The sequence below is a fragment of the Anser brachyrhynchus genome (genome assembly GCF_964034855.1).
Source record: "Anser brachyrhynchus genome assembly, chromosome: 3".
Classification (NCBI taxonomy): Eukaryota; Metazoa; Chordata; class Aves; order Anseriformes; family Anatidae; genus Anser; species Anser brachyrhynchus.
This window is the reverse complement of record NC_137696.1, coordinates 47,410,035-47,427,967: the sequence shown is the minus strand read 5'-3', so window position 1 is coordinate 47,427,967 and position 17,933 is coordinate 47,410,035. Positions and strand designations below refer to the sequence as shown.

Here is a 17,933-nt window from a genome sequence, read left to right as displayed (position 1 = left end):
TTGCCAAAGCGAAGAGGGAAAGCTAGGATTCAGACAGTGAAACACCAGTGAGCTGCCTGAACAGAGCCACTCTTTGTGGGGACTAAGAACCTGAAGCTCCAGTTAAGCCAGAGAATGAGAAATATTGAAGTTAAATGAATGAAGCTGGGGTGAGTTTATTCTCAAGAGGTGAGCAAAGCAAGCCATGATCTGCAATTTTAAGATTGCTGGGCTGTTGGTTATGTAAATGCAAGCAAGGAAGTGAAAACACAAGTAATTTCCTGGATTGTATTCAAATATATGTTTGATTATTCTGTTCCTTAAGGCAAATTTAAGAGGTGGTAGGGTTTTCCTGCCTCCCAAATATACATTTGAGGCTATGCTCCCAATAAAAAAAAATATAGTTGCACTATCAGCCAGCACCTTAACCCTGCTAGGATCTTTCCACTTAGTAAGCCAGCCCCAAGACATGTACTAGCACATCACAAAGCAGTGTCTGATAATTGTGTTTCTCCAGCCCAACATGACCACGTCCCATGGGTTACAAGTTCATGGATTAGTATAATCCATACAAATATAATTACAGATCTTTATGACTCTTAGCAAGCTCTGCATATTGGCCATGTGCTGAAGTACAAGTTCTTTCCTAATCCTCTTTTATGGTTCCCCTCCCCCTCGAAGAGTATCACCAAGCCGTCCTTTATCCCGACTGAATTTTGATGCTTTTGATCTGTTGGGATTGAAGACTACATGCAGCCTCCTGCAGATTATTTTGCTTATCTCTCCCTCCACACCCCCTTTGGTCTGCATGGCCACAGGAAGACATTTAGGGCAGATGTCAGGCTAAGAGATCCGTAACATCAGCCAGACTTTAACTGCAGGCCTGTCCCACACCTAGCACAGGCACCATGCTCCTCTCAGGCTGAGCACCACCTGTGGATGCCCCAGAAAGACCAGGATGCTGGGATCTCTGCTGTTACACCAGCAGCTGTAGCTGGCAGGCTACACAGGGCAGGACTATGCCTTAGCCCTGCCCTCCCACCTCAAATGTCTCATGCAAGGACTAGCTCAAGGTACTGCAAACATGAGAGCCTGGGCACAGGAGAAGCAGCAGCATCCTGCCTCTGGGGTCACAGAGGAAAGGGGCTGCTTTTCAGAAGGAAAGGGTCTCCACTGAGGGCATGATCATCTGAAACACCTTCCAGTGGTCAGTCCAAGGCCCTGGCAGTCTTGTACCACACCAACCTCTTGTCCTATATGCATCTAGTTGAAGTAGCTTAAACTTCTCTGGGGTTTTCAGGTGCCCCAGCTATCCCAGGATCTTCCTACAGAACCTGCACCTCGCTCCTCGAACAAGCACATGGGACACTACTGTCCTTGTATGTTCTCCACTAAATCTGCTTCCAGGCCCCCTGCTTGAACTCCGGCCTGAAATCCAGGTATTCCCAGCGCTGCAGCAGAAGATAAGCCGTCAGCGTGCTGTCATGCCACTGCAGGAGGGAGGGTACTGTTTAAATTGGCAGCTCTCCCCAGTTCTCATACCTTGTTACTCTGGGAAAGGAACAGAGAAAGGTGAGCTCCAAGGGCAATTCAGCATCTCCATTGACCACCAGCTCTGTGGGGAGCTTATGGAGGCCAGGCAGGTAACAAGCAGCCGAGCACTGCTTCACCCCAGAGGCTGCTTCAGGAACAGGCAATTAAAGAGCTTCAATCTGGGGAAGTTTCCAGCCTGTCACCCATATCACTCTCCGAGGCATGCAGGTGTAAATGCTGGCGGAGGGCACCCTGGCTGACAGCCCCCAGTCTCAGCACACCCAGGTGGCAAGAGCAGCTCCTCTTGCACAGCCAGCACTCTTCTTCCCTGCTCTGCAGGGACCCTTTGAGGGGCACAGGCAGAGCTAGCTTTCTCTGACCTATTATGTTAATGGCCCCTGTGATGGAGGCAGAGAAGAACTGTGCCAGTTAATAGCAGTTATAATGAGGGAGAGAAGCAATCCTTTTTCCAGTTGAGGTCGATAACAAGGCTCCCATGGGTACCTATGGGAAGTGGATTAGGACAGTTACAGGAAATTAAGATGTGCGCAGAGGAGTGTCGAAGGAACCCTGGAGAGAAGTTTTGAAATTCTTGTAGCCTGATGAGAAATGATTCACTTATCTTCCCAAATGGATTTCAGGAGAGCAGGCAGAGTTGCACATACGGAAGCAGCGCCATGCATTCCCTGGGAATAGGTAAGCCACAAACATTATTTGCTCAGCTCTAAAGCTTCTCTCTGTACTTGATAGATGTAATTGCAGATGGTGTTTTCACCTCCAGTTAGTAAACACCTCATTTGCAATTAACTTCACCTGAAATAAAGGTAAGGAGAGAATAGTGACCAACCTTATTCCCTACCACCTTATGCGATACAAGTGCTTCTTTAGCACAGACTCAGGTGGGGACAGCAGAGCTGCCCTGGCAGATGAACCAGAGCCGTAACCCTGTTGCACAGACAACATTAGCCCTAAAACCTCATCTCAGACCAGGGCTCTTGAGGCGCGCTGGACAGGACCAAGTATCTTCTGAACAACCAGTGTTTCCTGGAGGTGGAGAGGTCTGGATTTCAACCAGCAGTTACATACTGTCCTAGCAGGGGGGTGCTTGACCTTTCCCTTGCCTCCCAGCCAAGCGAGGGCTTCACTTCTTACAGGAGAAACCACATCTCCAATGGGCCTCAACCACCATTAAAGCAAATTCAGCTCCAGCCCAGTTCCTCCACCACTTCCAGCCCTGTCAGCAACAGAGGCAGCTTCCCCAGCCCAGGGCACCTCCTCTCCAGCGCACGTGCTCGGGGCCGGCCCACGCTCCCTTTGTGCACAGATGGCCAGCCGCGGTGCCAGTTAGCGCAGGCCCCAGTTTTACTTCCTGATGCGAACACATGCATTTGGGACAGAAATCAAGTGGTCTGGCTTACTTCACTGAGCAGCCGGGTCCAAAACAGCTGATGCTGCATTACCAGTGAGGGCCACATCTGAGTGGCTCATTAGTTACCAGTCCTCTGAGCTGCTCAGCACAAACCAAACAGAAAGCACTGCTGGTCTCTGAGGAACTGGGCCTTTTCCAGTTCAAGACTCATCCCCATTCGCTGTCTTCCAACACCTGAAACATTTGCTTTGTTGTTTAGAAAAAGCAAGTTTCAAGTGCCAGTTTTCCAGGTAACCAGGTCGGGACAACCATATCACTCCAGTTAAGTCAGAAAGGATCTTTTCTTTTCCATGATAATGAGCCTAACACTTCTGCCAACAGGAGAGCAAAGCAGGTAGCATATAGAGAGACCCAGGAGCACCAGATAGCGCACTTGAACTGTGCTGCTACCACCTCTGAAATTGTGTGAACAACAGAAAAACGCAAGCCCAAACTCACCTGTAGAGCAGCATTTGAGGAAAACACATACATAAAAGAGCAGGACATCCTTTGCCCTACATGGCAGCTCCTTACCCTCCACAGCCCTGCCTGCCAAACATCACAGAATGTAACAGCATGGCCAGGGGCTGAAGCCCAAGGGAAAGCTCTGCTCATCTTTTTTTTTTTTTGGTAGTGGGACAGCACAACCAAAATACAAGAGTTTCCCCCGCCTCCTTCTCAAAACAGCACTAAAAGCCTGTGATTAGTTTTTCACAGCTACATCTCACTGAGAAGAAATCCTGTCTCTCAAGTGGATGAGTTACATCTCTCCCATGTTTGCTTTCAGGGAGCCAGAGGAGCCGTGCTGGTGTTCCCACAAGAGTAGTACTTGGGCTTCCCACCAGTTCGTGGAAGCTGCAGGTGCTATGGCCTGTGAAGACTGCGGATCTTCAGGTCAGGACCTTACATACATATTCTGAGTCACACTCCTCAGTCTACCTTGTGTATGCTCAAGTTTGTTCAGTTTAGCAACAGCCTGGATCAGGGCTCAGGAGGGGAACAACAGAGGGATGGAAAAAGATGACTGTGGGACAGACAAAGGCTGGGCAGTCCCATGAAGTGCCATCCCTCAGAATGGCTGTAAAAAAGAGCAAAGCCAAATAGAGTGCAAGTTCCCATTTTTGACCACCCAATATCACACTGAAAACACCTCAATTTTTAAAGAGCTTTTTTTTCCCCCATAGAAGATGCTCAATGAATTAGTGGTAGCAAAATCCTGCAAGTGCCTGCAACCTTTTAATCTGATTTTGAGTCCCCTCACATTGAAGTTCTTTCCCTGGTGCCATGTGCAAGTGCAACAATACCTGGAAATTCAATTGCTGCCTTTTGTACCATCTCAAAAGTCATCTCCGATATACTCTCTTATTGTGGTTACAGTGAAAAGGGATCTTGCGAAGCTTTTAGAAATGCTGACTTCAAAGCCCATCTAAGATTAGCAAAGCACTCATTTACTATATGGTTTCAAGGACTGCAGCAAGCTTCTCCCTTATTAGCTGCTATATTCATCTCTCAGATATTAAGAGCAAGACAGACTACTCACAAACATTGCTGTGGATATGGGGAGGCAGAAATGGTGCAGAGGATACCTAGTTCTTCACCATACAACAGTGACAAGGTTTCAGATGAGGGCTCCCATCCATCCCAACCGTACAGAGCAAATTCAGCTATCGAGGGAAAAAATGTTCCTCAGCAGCATGCAGGTCAGAAGCAACGTGGCCCCCTCCTCCTCCTCCCTCCTCTGGCTCAGTCACAGCAAGAGCATCTGCAACAAATTAATTTCCCCTGGTGCATTGCAGCCCCCTTGGCCGCACACAGGCTGTGCATTCAGCATCTGCTGCCTTTCCTCACAAGTTCACGGGATGCTTTCAGCCAGTTGTCACAGTTCCTACAACTGCGGACTTTCAAAGGCTTTCTACAACTGCATACAAGATGGAGAGTCGAGACAAAAATCAATGTTCCTTTCCATACACTGCCCAAATGAAAGATTGAACATAGCTCTTCTTGCAAGAAAAGCTAGGTACAAAACTTCAGAAGACCCACATACTTCTAAAGGACATAGCACTATACCTTCCTAAGGAGCTTGGCTGGTCAAGTCCCTCTGTGAAGCATTGTTTGATTGAACATACTTTTCTCTACTGTTTCAAAAACAAGGTAGGATGTAAACAACTTCAATGCCCTAGATGTTATGACAGCCATAGAGCAGCAGCTGTGAGTAGTGAAGGAGAAACAGTTTTGAAACAGCACACCAGAAACGCTGTGGTGTGAATTTTATTATTATTATTAGAACAGCTTAAGGCATGAGTTTCAGAGAAGGTATCAAACCTTGAAGATCCTTTCACACACAAGGTGCACAGCTCAGATGAACCTGATGTAAACAATGACGGGGAGAGAGATTAGATCTACAAGCACAGAACTAAAAGAGATTGACATGAGTTACAGAAAGTTAACCAGAGCTGTTTTTTCATCCCTTTAATTCCTAACTTTCAAAGCTTTCTGCAGCAGACAGGCCCTTCCTTCCTTGTTAGCACCTCCTGTTTGGTTTCCTTTGTCGCCAGCTCAGAGGAACACCCAAGGACAGCCCACAAACACGTCTCAGCTAGGCTTTAACTCATCCAGCACCACTTGCCAGTAGGATGAGATTTCGTTCTCCAGGGGATGGGTCACTGGGACCCTCGCTGTGCCATCCTTACTGGGAGGCAGCTAGAGAGGCCTGAAGGCAGCAAAGTAGCTGGGGAATAACAGAGGAAGAGAAACAAAAGCTAAACCCAAAGGGTTCATTTGCCAGAAGGCTTTGGCCCTTTGGAGACCAGGGACGTGAACCCACACCCATGGGCAGGAAGGTCTGCCTCTAGCATCTGGCTGCACACCAAGGCATTAGTCACAGCAGCCAGCCTCTATAACCTGCCTGCTAGGACCCTTTGTTGTGGTCCTGTCCCCCCTGCATGCCACCCCCAGGGTGGTAGGGTGGCCTCTAGCACTTACCCTCCCCTCTTCTTCTGGCCACAGGTTCAGTTCTCATCACTACACTCGCTGCTCTGGAGCATCAAAGTTAGCTCTAGGCAGTGGTTACAGGACCCCTTATGTTTTTTCCATTTACTTTAGCCTGAAATAAGAATGAAGCAGCCTGTACAGGAAAGCCCAAACATTAAGGAAAAGGTTTGGGATCTCTATCATGGATTTTCCTCAAAAAAAAACAACACACCCCCTGAAAATCATTTTGCTCCTTTAGCACGTGCAGATTCTCAGCTTCCACAGTTAAAAACCCAAATGCTATCCATATGTTTCCTCCGTGCTCTTGTGCTTCCTGGCCATTTCTCCAGCAGTCTTGCGTAACCTAGGACTTCCCTCTCACCCAGCATTTCACAGTTAATATAAGACTGCTAGATGAGGAAGAGAGTGGTTTCCTCCTCCTTTGCCAGGACAAACAGGCCAAGAGGTCTGGCCCTGTGCACCTGTTCATGATCTTATGATGCACAGGGGTACATGGTAAGTACTTAAGAGTAAACAGCAATAACAAAAAAACAATAGCAGAAAGACACAACACCAGCAGTATTGCCATTTACGAGGTACATGCATGTGACAGCTTACACAGAAAGAGAGGCAGATAGCATTTTGAATTTCACGGATAATACAGATGTAAATTGGCCTAGCTTTAATGGCTTTCATATGTCATCTAATGCTTCAGCTTAGATCAGCAAAGGCTCTGGCTTCTTTTTAATGTCATTTTGTTCCGTATTCAGCTTTGCTATGCACTAGGAACTGCTGTCTGCAGGAGAGACACTAGGGCTAAGCTCCAAGAGGGGAAAAAGATGTTCAGCAACAAAACACATTTCCTTGGAGCAATACTGTGAGCAACGGGACTATTTCTTTCTAGGATCCCCAGTAGCTAAGCACTGATGCACAGGATTTGTTTGCTGGTTGATAACATGCCAATGCCTGCTTGAACCAGCTTGTACACATTAACACCTACAAAAACAATTCCTGCCCAGCTGGAGCGATCCAACATGGGCCAGAGTGCACCCTGCCCAGCAGTAGGTTGTCTGTACAGTGGCACAGGAGCATCAAGTGGCAAAACAGCACGTTCAGAAGCTACAGAGGAGGCTAGGACAGAGGCAATGATATGCTCCAAGTGCAAAGTCATCCCTCCTCCTCCCTGTTACTCACTGCCCTTCCGGAGAGCTTTCTGCTTTGCTAGCACTTGTTGTTCTCCTCCCCAGGGAGGAGAGCCAAGTTCCTCTCATCTTTGAGTGCTGATTTTTTTTTTCCTTCTCCTCTGAGAAGAGCACCTATGTACAAGCTCCTATAAATCTCTTTGATGAATTTGGACAAGGGAATTGGCATTAACTAAGAACTATCAGCCAAAACAAAGCTCAGCTCAGACTGAGGCTAAGCCAGCTTTCAAGCCTGGTTAACCACAATTATGAATGACAAAGCCTTCCCTTCCTGTGCTGTGCACCTTCTGCCTCCCTTGGGTCCTGGGAATGGGGGGGAAGAAGGAGGAGTAGATGAGAGACCATCCTTGAGGAGCTCTAGACTTGAGCAGGAGCCAGAAAGTACTGGAAACAGATGTTTCTAGGAAAAAAGTACTTCCCCTTAGAAGTTTCCCAACCAACCAAAAACACTGCTCACCTGAGTAGTACCTAAACTGATGGAATAACAGTGCTAGAGCTGGGCAGGAAATACCGCTCCTATCCTATGAAAAGAAACCTTTCTTTTCTCCCACTTCCTCAGTTCTTCCTCGTGAGGAAATCATGCTTTTGTTAGTCTTCTTAAGGAAAGCAAAGCAAAACAGAAAAAAACAGCAATTAAGAAACCACCTGTGCTTCTCACCACAGCCAGCAGACAAGCAGTTGTGTGCCTCCCTGCAATACAGGAGAATCAGATTCAAATTTCTGATCTTCCCAAATCAGGGTGACTTTAGTCTTGGTCTTTCTACATTCTTTGTAATCACAAAGAAAAAAAAATCACAAAAATCAACCTGTCTCCAGGTTGTTGATACTCCTCCAAACTGAAATTCTGTTTTGGATTCAAAATGGTGACTGCTATAGCAGTACTGCTATTTCCACAGAAAGCCAGGATAGATACAATTCTCTGTTTTCTTTCTTGTGTACAGGAGCCTAAACTACTTACTACAACTCCTCTGTCCCTCAGTGCTCTCCCCTAGATCTGAACCTTCACAAGTAGCTGATTAAACAGCTTTCAAATGACATTTCCCTTATTCTTCTCTATGTTACTCTGCTTCCGCAAGCATAGGACCCATACCACCAATAAATGAAGAACTGCTGACAAATATCATCATTTTATACCCATCTGATCAGTGTCCCTTGACAAAGCTGAGGTTGGAAAAAAATATTCTCAACTTTTCTGTGGAGATTTATGTTTGTTTTACTTGAAAAAACAAAGTTGTCATCGCCGACTGATTGTGATTTCAAGCCAAGGAAGAGAAGTTTGAAAATACAATTGTATTTTGACTCCTTGATGCAATTGAAGACACTCTGCTACCGAGAGCCCCAAGTCAGCTAGGGTAACTCATGAGCTGTGCCTTTCTGTCCGTTCACAGAAAGTATTTTTGAGAGTTTTGGACAACCAGAAATACCCCACAGGAAGGCAGCCTGCCTGGAGCCTGACATGTGCTGTTGAGCTGGGTGTGGACAGTCTCAGAGCATCTCTCGAGAGTACTCAGAGACCCCCCTCCACCCCCAGGAGGGAGTATGGAAACTGCAAAAAACAAACCAAAAAGCCTTCTGTGGTGCTGATGAGACTAGTCCAGATCACTTGTAAACCGCCTCCTAGGTAACAAGATGTGAGAGATCACTAGATTTATGCAAAATACATTGCGTCTCATGAGGAAATAACTTATCAACAAGTAAGAAAGTGCCCCGGCTTGTTATTCCTACTGTATTTCAGTGCAAATGTATTCATCTTGCTTATGAAACCTGAGAGGGAGTTACGTACACCACGCAGATTCAGAGTTTCTTCCAGAAACTTCTGACTTCATAAGCCGAAATAAGCCAACTCTGCAGGCAGGATGAAACCAGTTCAGCAGCTTTGCACAGGGAAACACTTGTGTTGATAGGTAGAAGCTTTTGAAACGGCAAAGGCAGACAGCCGCAATCATAACCTAGGTGTTTTGGAAAGACTTCTGAAATTGCTGACCTTGAAGAAAAGTGCTGGAAATTATTTGTCATATTGCTTTGTAGTTCTGTGCAGGAAACCTGGTATGGCAAAACTTTACTTCCCTATACACTTTCCTCTCCTCCTTTACTCACACAAAGGGAGTGCCTGGTATATCCTGCACTGAGGACTTCTCCAGGTGGTCCCAGACAGTGCTAGAACAACAGTGCCACCTTTGCCCTAGCCCTCAACACTATTTTTCAAGGAACAGGGTCAACAGTGCATACCTCAAAGCATATAAGGCTCCAGTACAGACAGGTTAACACCTTTGCCAGCAGAAGAAATATCTGATCATTACTGATTGCTACATCCCAAGAGCAAATAGAAGTTCTTGGTTTAAGAAAGAAAGAAAATCTATTGTGTCTTTTAACCAGCCCGTGAAGCATAAAGGCCTTTTAGGCGAGTTGTCATACAGGTAATTATAAGAGACAATAGATTTGACCTACAGATCAGAAACAATAGATTCATTTGTCCTGGTCTAGACTGAGTTAGATAAGTGGCAACATATCACAGCAAGAACTCAGGCTACAGGCTATTCTTTCTCCCACAAGAAGGAGATACGCCTAGAAATGCACACCTGGAAACATTCTTTTATACAAATTAAATAGATCCAACTAAGATGGCATCAGAAATGAAACCAGATATTAGTCTTTCCATATGCTTGTCAACGAATGTATAAGTCAGTTTCTCTCTGATATCTAGCATCATACTTAAAAAAAAAAAAGTCATGATATGAATTCTTGGTGGGTATGTCTAGCCACAGATTTCCCCCCCTCCCCCTCCTTTAACTTGGAATACTTAAGTGACTGTAAAGTACTTAAAGGTAGTTCCAGGTAAAGCTAGAATAGTTCTTGATAGAAGTTGCAAGATTCCAATTTTCATATGTTCAGCTGAGAAAAACTTTTTCATATGAGCAAGTTGATAGTTATTTTTCCTGTCAACATGAAAAAAATTGGAAAAACATTGTATTTTTATTTTCTGTTCACAGGGCTATTTACTAGAGCTCATTAAAATGAGAGTGCCCATGTTAGCATGACTGAGCCTTAACGTCTTTCCTTCTACCAGTCCACGGTACATGGAAAGTCTTTGTATCTATTTCAAGATTGAAAAAATAAACCTATGGGTTTAAATGAAAAAAAAGAAAAGTGTTTTGGCTCACTAATTTGTAGTGAAGCTTACCCCTCCAGTTAGCCTTCATTTCCTCATTTGCATGGCTGTGGCAGTCTGACACCAGGAAGTTTGGATTGCCCAGACATAAGCCCCTTGAAACACAGACTTCCTTACCAAACACTCACTGTTACCCACCATCATTGCTGGGAGCGAGGAGAGCCAGCACCCCTCCCTGCCCACCCCGACATACCATGCCTGTATCACAAGCCTCCTTTGCATCTCTCTATAGCATGCCAACCAGTAACAATACTCTTTTGGTGGTTCTCATTTCTAAGGCTTGTCTATTTTTTCCACTCACCTCCCTCTCTCACTAGGCTAATCCTTTTGTGCAAGGCTCAAAGGACATGGTCCCGTTCAAGGCTGCAGCAGATGGTGAAGACGCATTATGGGAACAACAGCAAAGACAGCGGGATGCACATGAGATCAACATGAAGGAGCGCTGAATAGCAGCAACACCGAGCTATGGCATCATTTATCATTGTAGAAGGCAAGACATAAGGTTATCTCAAGGAACTAATTGTTTAAAATCCCACTAGCTCACTCCAACCATCAACCTGCAGCTTCTGATACCGAGCAATTCCATTTCCTTCCTGTCAGCTTGGCTGGTTTGGCATTAGAGGGTGGGGGAGAGGTAATTTGTTGCCCACATAGCTCTTTATAGAGTGAAATGAGCAGTCTTACAGAGCACTAAGAGCCAAGGAACTAACTACTCTTAAACCTGGGAAAAATGTCAGGAAAAAAAAAAAAGTGTCCACACAAAGCCAGGAAGTAAAGATCAGGGCAGAGCGGGAGTCAGGTGTTACTCTGTCCCTCAAGCACTGCTAATTCCTCTGGGCCATGCATACCCCTATTTGCAGAAAGGCTGAACAAAAGCAGCTTTCCTTTGAACTCTAATCAGCTCCTTTACCAGATACTCCTAAATCTAACTTTGTCCCCTGATTGCTGCAATTCTGCCACATTAAAGTGATTCTCTGAAGTAACTCTGATTCATTCACAATACTGCTATTTAGCAGCCAGAGCGTGAGAGTGATGCGGTTATGTTTTGATTTCAATTCAATTACCAGCAGAGTGGAATCCACAGCACAGGACTGAGATGTGCTCAGCACAGCTACAGCAGCAGCCACACACCAGCAGCCCTGTGCCTCCCCTTCCCCAAATTAAAGTCTCTCTGGAAATGCCCCTCTGCCACACTACCTTTCTGCTGCTGGGCCAACACGTGGGGGTACACATGGCTTACACAGTCTCTTCTCCAAATGCAAGGGGGGCAATTTCATCTTCAGAGAAATGAATTGACACACACAGATCAAAGACAAAGCTGGTTTCTGGAAGCAGAGCCAGCCTGAGAGACCATAGGAGCAGGGTTCAAGGAAAGGCAAATACCATGTCCCCAGGGGACATGGACTCTTCACATGGAACAGAAGTAAGAGCTAAAATTAAAAACAGTTCAAAAGGAGCACTTCTCTTTTCAGAGGAAAACGGAGAAGTCACCTCAGGCCAGACCAAGAACAGCTCTTCCCACAGACCTATTTCAGCACAACTGGGACCAGTCCTTCCAAGCAAAGGGGATGGGGGGCTGGACCTTAGGAGAGTAAAGAAGAGCCCAGCCAGGAAAGATGATTCTCACATTTAACTGTACCACAAACTTCAAACATCAGAACAACAGGACCTCAACATCCAAAAATACAATTAGTTCTTCAGAAAGCAACATTTTTCAAAGGGCCCTGTCAATCAGGCAGTTAAAGGGGTGTTTGGATGTAATGAAAAAGAACACAAAGGCTTACCACAGTCAGCTCTCACCATCTCCTGTTCTGCTGATTGCAGCCAGGCTGCTGCAAGAGGGCTTTACAGGTAGAAAACAACTTACTCACCAGTAACTTTTAGCTGAGATCCACAAAGCTCCATCCACAAAACTGCTTCTGTCCTTCTCAGCACCTATAGCGGATATAGCTTCATAACACCATCAGCCACATAAAGGTGGTAAAGACCCACCTCACTGTTCAGCAGGACTGATCTTACTCTGGGCAGTGTGGCCAAAGGCCCTTGCCAAAGTACCTTATCATTAGCCACAGCTGGCAAGCAACCAGTCACCACAGATGGAGGCTCCAGTACTTACAGGTCCTGAGATTAATTACAACTTTGGCTACCACATACAGGGAAATTAAATTACCTCCTTCAGGTGGTATGAATGAGCAGAAATGGTCCCCATGCACAGGGAATTAAAACAAAAGAAACCCTTCTAGAAAGAGGAAAACAACAGCAGATCAGGACACCAGAATATTAGTTCCATTTTCTACTCCACCAAAAAGCTTGGTGCTTGTCTTAATCTCCCTCCTTTTTTTTTCAGTGCTTCTGAGAAACTTCAGAGTAGTATCTAGCTCTCTATGTCCTAGATAGTACTCCCTGCTTTTTACCTGGAGTTGAAAGAGCCCACTTTTTGGGAAGGTCTATATTTTACCTGGAGGGATGAACTGCTTTTAAGTAGAGCCTGCTAATATAACTAAGCTGTAGCGCTGAGGTCTTCAGCAGAGCTCCTCTGGGAAGTGGCTGCATTTCTTTACAGCCTCATTGAAATTTGTGTCAGCTCTAATGGCTGCCCCAGAGATGCTTCTGCAGCACCATGGGCTCCAGAGAGCAATCTCCTCACTCCTCCCCTCTGCCTGGGGAAGGCCTTTTTGCTGTAACACTGAAAACTGCAGCTCTTCCTAGGTTGATACCTCGGGTTTTGTCACCCTCAGTTCAAAAGTAGCACTGTTGAAATAAAAGTATGCTTCCCTATCACCTCTTGGAGACACAAATGAGACCAAAGCATCCTTTATTTTCTGGGGTCCTTGGGAGCTCTTTGGAGCTCTGTGTCCTGCTCTCAGGGGCCATCCACAGCCAGCTTCCTGCTGCTTTACAGCTGGTGATTTACAGGGGCAGTTGAAATCTCTAAAAGTAAACACAATTATTTTATTTTACATTGAGGTTTTCGTGTGTCTCACACTCCATTTAACAGAATGCAGAGATTTTTTAATGGGTTAAAGGTTGTTTTCTCAGAGCAGGGCCTTGTAAAACAGTTGATTGTTTAAAGTAAACTCAACTATGGAACCACAGAAATTCCCCTTACTAAATTTTTGGAGCTCTGAATAGCCATCTGGTGGAGCCACATGGCTTTGAGGGAGGTCAAAGGATCAGATTTAGACTGGAGACCTAACTTGGGATGACTAAAGTTAGGTGAGAGGAATCCCAACCAAGATGCTGCAACAGCTGTTGAGGGTATTATTGGAACAGTCACCAAATGAAATATAACACCAGTTTTTTAATGGGGTACACTGCTGTTTTTAGAAATTAAGCTTCCAGCCCTGTTGTTGTTTTGGAATTCATTTCACTGATGGAGATATGGGAAATTCTTTGGTTCATCACCTCAAAGGAAAAGAGATGCCTAAATCCGAGTGACTTCAGTAGGAGTTACGATTATTGAAGTTTGGGACTTTGCACCCCATTTAATTTCCCTCTCCAGTGACCAGTTAGTCTGTACACATAACTAAATGTGAGTTTTACATCTTTACCTAAGGGACAACGTGGTAGATTCCATGACTTTTTTCAAGTAGAATTCAGTGAAATTTGTGGAAAAATCCTCTCCTGAGCTGTGGATTTGATGGTGAATGGAAGAAGACATTGCTCCCTGCATTGGCATCCCCTGGATGAGCAGAGCAGCCTGGGCAGAGGGAGGCAGCAGTGTCAAGGTGTTCATCCCTCTGTGTACCCTGCAGCTAACCCACCCACAGCCTCTCCACTAGATCCCATTCTTTGGCTGGCACTGCCAAACAGTGTGAACTTTGTAGTTTTTTTTTCTATCACGTCCTTTTCCATCCAGTCACACCACTATTGCTGGATAGCAGCCACAAGCAAATAAACAAATTGTGTTATCTGTGAGCTCCAAAATTAGCTACTGTTAGCAGTCATCTTACACTTCTTATTACTGCATTGATATCTAACTGTTTTATATATTCTGGTTTGTTCCTCCTTATATATGTAGCCAAATGGGAAAATAGTAGATAATTGACCAAATAGTTTTCAGCAAACTATTTCTGTGTTCAGTGAAAACAGGCTGTGCAGAACCCCAAAACACAAGACCAGTTGCTACTTCTGTTGTATTTGCATTTGGAATGTACTTAAACTGTGTCTATGTTTGCTTACTATGAACATTATGATGTTCACACACAAGACATGGTAGAGAGAACTGTCATTTCCTAGGCAGAATTTCTTGTAAGAATTAATATGACTGTTTACTTCTACACTTGACACGCAATGGTGTAGAGTGAATTTTTTTTTTTAATTATTATCTATAAATTTCAAAAAAGGGGAAAAAAAGATCATTTAAACTATCCTTGAAAGATTCTTAACTTAACTTTTCCAAGGCAGTTATTTCAGATGAATTTTCTTATTTTAGGTGGCAAGAGAAAAAAAAAAAAAAAAGATTAGGCCTGTCACATTTGTGACAGTAGGTTAAGAGATATCCTGAGCTGATAATTTAACTTGCAAAATCAGACAACATTTAGCTGCCAGGTTAAAAAAAAAAAAAAAAAATTGTAATTCCCTGAACTGTACCATTATTCATTACTGGCATGAAACCAGTGAATAAATTAATACAGTATGAAGCAGTGGTTAGACAGTAACTTATCTTAGTAGACTGTCAAGTGTTCATCAGACATTTGGACGAACCAGCCGTCTATCAGGCACAGTGTTTTGTGATTGCTGGAGGTAGCTCTGCACAGACAGCTGGAGTCTTCCCCTTAAAACACCTTCGCTTCACGTATTTCCCTCATTACACCATACTGGGCACGGCATGGTAGAGGCCCTTGTTTCCTGGCTCTTCCTTAACAGCAGACGACGTGGGCACAGGATGGCAAAGGCATGGAGTCAGCTTCAAACACCGAGGGTAAAACAACAGCCGCAGAAAAAGACACTGTGCTGTAAACCAGGACACACTGCACTCAGAAAGGAGCCCAGCTGGAGCTCAAATAAGACACGACTGCAGATTTGAAAAGACCTTTGGAAAACAGCTTGATCTTGACTGAAAGCACATACCAGACTGAAGAAGTTTCTCTAAGCAAAAGGTTGCATCTGGCTGTGAGTGAAGTGATTAAACAACAGCTTTAAGGTTCAGCGACAGAAGTCTCAGCAGCATCTGAAGGCATTTGAGGAGCCTTATGCTCCTTGTTTTACAGAGTGCCGAGGAGAGAAGAAATCTTTAGAAAAGAAATGGGAATACACCGTGAGTAAGAGCAGAACAGGGCTCATCCTGACCCTTCGGGACAAATGCTTCTGCTCTCCTATTTTAAGCTCTTCGGAGCAGTTGAACAGCTAAGTAGTCGTGCTGAAGGCTGCAGCACTGCACACAGAAACAAAATGGGCTGGAGACTCAGCTGACCCTTCTCAAGTTCAGGACCTGCTGTCTGTGGGTTCATTTTGTTAATGTTTGAGGATTCTGCAGTTAGGTGGAAGCTTTCTGACCTTCATCTGTGGGAGTGAGGAGTGGTGGTAAGGGCAGGAAGAAGGACAGTGGAAGGGGGAGGAAAGAAATGATTTATTTCCCTCTGAAATGACGAATTGGCTGACTTTGGCAAAACTAAAGACTTACACATGCACTCACATATGCTTGTCACTGGCATGAGACAAAATACAGGAAAATTATCTCAAAAGTTGTTTAACTTCTGTAAGTAGCTAAATTAAGGGAATTGGGCTAGAGATTGATTTTACAGTGGATACTAGACAGGCACGATATAATACTGTCTATTTTTGGATGCTTAAAAATTGTTACAGCCTTTCTAAGCCACAAACCCTTCCAGAAGCAGAACAACACCTGGGGGCTGAGGGCCTGGCCAAGCCTTTCTGAGCCTTGGGCTGATGGGCTAAACCACCTCCCCTGGGAACGACATAGGAGCCTGTAGGGCCCAACATTGGCAGGCATAATTTAAGACACGCCTTATGTTGTTCTGGGGGATCGGAGTTAGAAAAACTGGTTCCCCGATTTCCATCCTGAAAGGCCAGTGACAGAGCCATGAGTCACAGCGGCAACATGAAGCTTTGCTGGAGTCAGCTCCTCGGGACAGAGGCCTGTCCTCTCAGCGAGGAGGGGCATCGTGGGCTTGGCAGGAGGAAAAGGAGGTTTCCGTCTGTCCTCTGCAAGCCAGGCAGGCAGGGCATCGCTCGGCCTTCAGCACAGGCTGCCGAGGAGTCAGCTGGCAGCCCAGGATTCAGCTGCTAAGGCACAACCTGAAATACAGAAACACGCATGAAATACAGCAGGCCCTGCCTTGAACAGTCCTCGGGGCTCCCTGCACAGAGCTGTCCCTTTGGCTGACGCTTGAGCAGAGCTGATGATGGCAGTGGCATGGAGGGACAGACCTGGGCTGTGTGCCGTGGTCGTGACAAACCTTGCCTGGGGTGAAGTATCTGTGAGGCTTTCTCTTCCCGGGGGCCTTGACAGTAGGAAAGCATCAAAGACTGTCCATTGCTGTAAGCCCCTCATTTCTATTTTTAAGGGTGCCCCATTTTCAGATGTGTTTGCAGCACAGGCTCCCCAGCCCAGGCCCTTTGGTGCCGCTCACTGTCTGGGTGGCACATGGCAAGGGGCTTTCCACCCAGTGCTGTGGCTGCAGGTGCCGCAGCGATGCAGGTGGTAGGTAACACCAGCACAACAAGCATCTGCCCAGTCACATCACCTTGTTTTGCACCCAGAAGATGTTGAATCAAACCCTTGGCTTACTCAAACCCTGCTTGGGATATCCCTGTTCTTAGTTACTTCATCGTTTGGCATGGCACCGAGCAGCAACAAGCACAAACAGGCAAACCATGACAAGAGGATGCCTCTTACCAGCTACAGGCAGCTCCCACAGTCTTTCCAGAGCATGTGTTTGTTCTTGGGGGGGAAATGAAGCATCTTGGTCAGGGCACTCTTTTAATAGGTAGGACTAGTGCGGGAAAGCCTTGTAATGTGTGGCTAGTGACATGCTAGGCAGAAATGACAGTAGGATGATGGAAATATATGGAAATTTGACATCCTGCCTCTCCGTGCCCCTCCCCGCCCCCTGTTATGCATGACTTTGAATCTGCTTTCGAGAGCCCCCGCAGCGCAGAGGCTGCCCATCCATCTGGCAAGGTTACAAACACGTTTCAGCGCTGTCTGCCACATGCCTGATGTAACCTCCCTTCTCCAGCCCCTGCTCTCCTCCTCCGAAGCTTTGTGCGGTGCTGAGGAATGAAGCCCAGCAAAGCAAAACCAATGAACCGCAAAGAATCGCAGGGCCCAAACCATTCCATCCTGCGAGGGAAGAAAGGGGAGGGAAGGCACAAAAGGAAGAAAGGGGAGAGGAGGTGGAAGAAAGAGAGAAAATAACACAAAGAAGATCTCACAGCAGAGGGGTGGGGAAGAAGGGATAGGGAGAAAGGCAGCAGGGATGGGGCTGCGCCCTTGCTGCAGGGTTTAACACCAGGTTGTGGCTTGCTTTGCAGCTATGTTACATCTGTCAAAATCTCCAGTTCTGACTGTCGAGGTATTTACATGATGCTCACTCATGACAGCAGCCAGCCTGTCAGTAGCTTCCCCTCTCTTCTCCAGGGCTGTTAAGGAGAGAGAAAGCCTTTGTTTGTTTGTCAATTGTCTTTTTTAATTTTTTCCCCACTG

The 17,933-nt window shown here is 45.7% G+C and overlaps 2 long non-coding RNA genes across 2 annotated transcripts; one reads left to right on the top strand and one right to left on the bottom strand.

Annotated features, from left to right (window-relative positions):
• Positions 1–1,410: 1,410 nt before the first annotated feature.
• Positions 1,411–12,306, bottom strand: LOC308191699. Its single transcript, XR_013948212.1, has 2 exons — positions 12,133–12,306; positions 1,411–2,325 (listed from the first exon to the last, which is right to left on the bottom strand). It is a non-coding gene; the product is annotated as an uncharacterized lncRNA (long non-coding RNA).
• LOC308191702 lies at positions 2,152–12,033 on the top strand. Its single transcript, XR_013948218.1, has 3 exons — positions 2,152–2,208; positions 3,708–3,814; positions 10,579–12,033. It is a non-coding gene; the product is annotated as an uncharacterized lncRNA (long non-coding RNA).
• Positions 12,307–17,933: the final 5,627 nt, after the last annotated feature.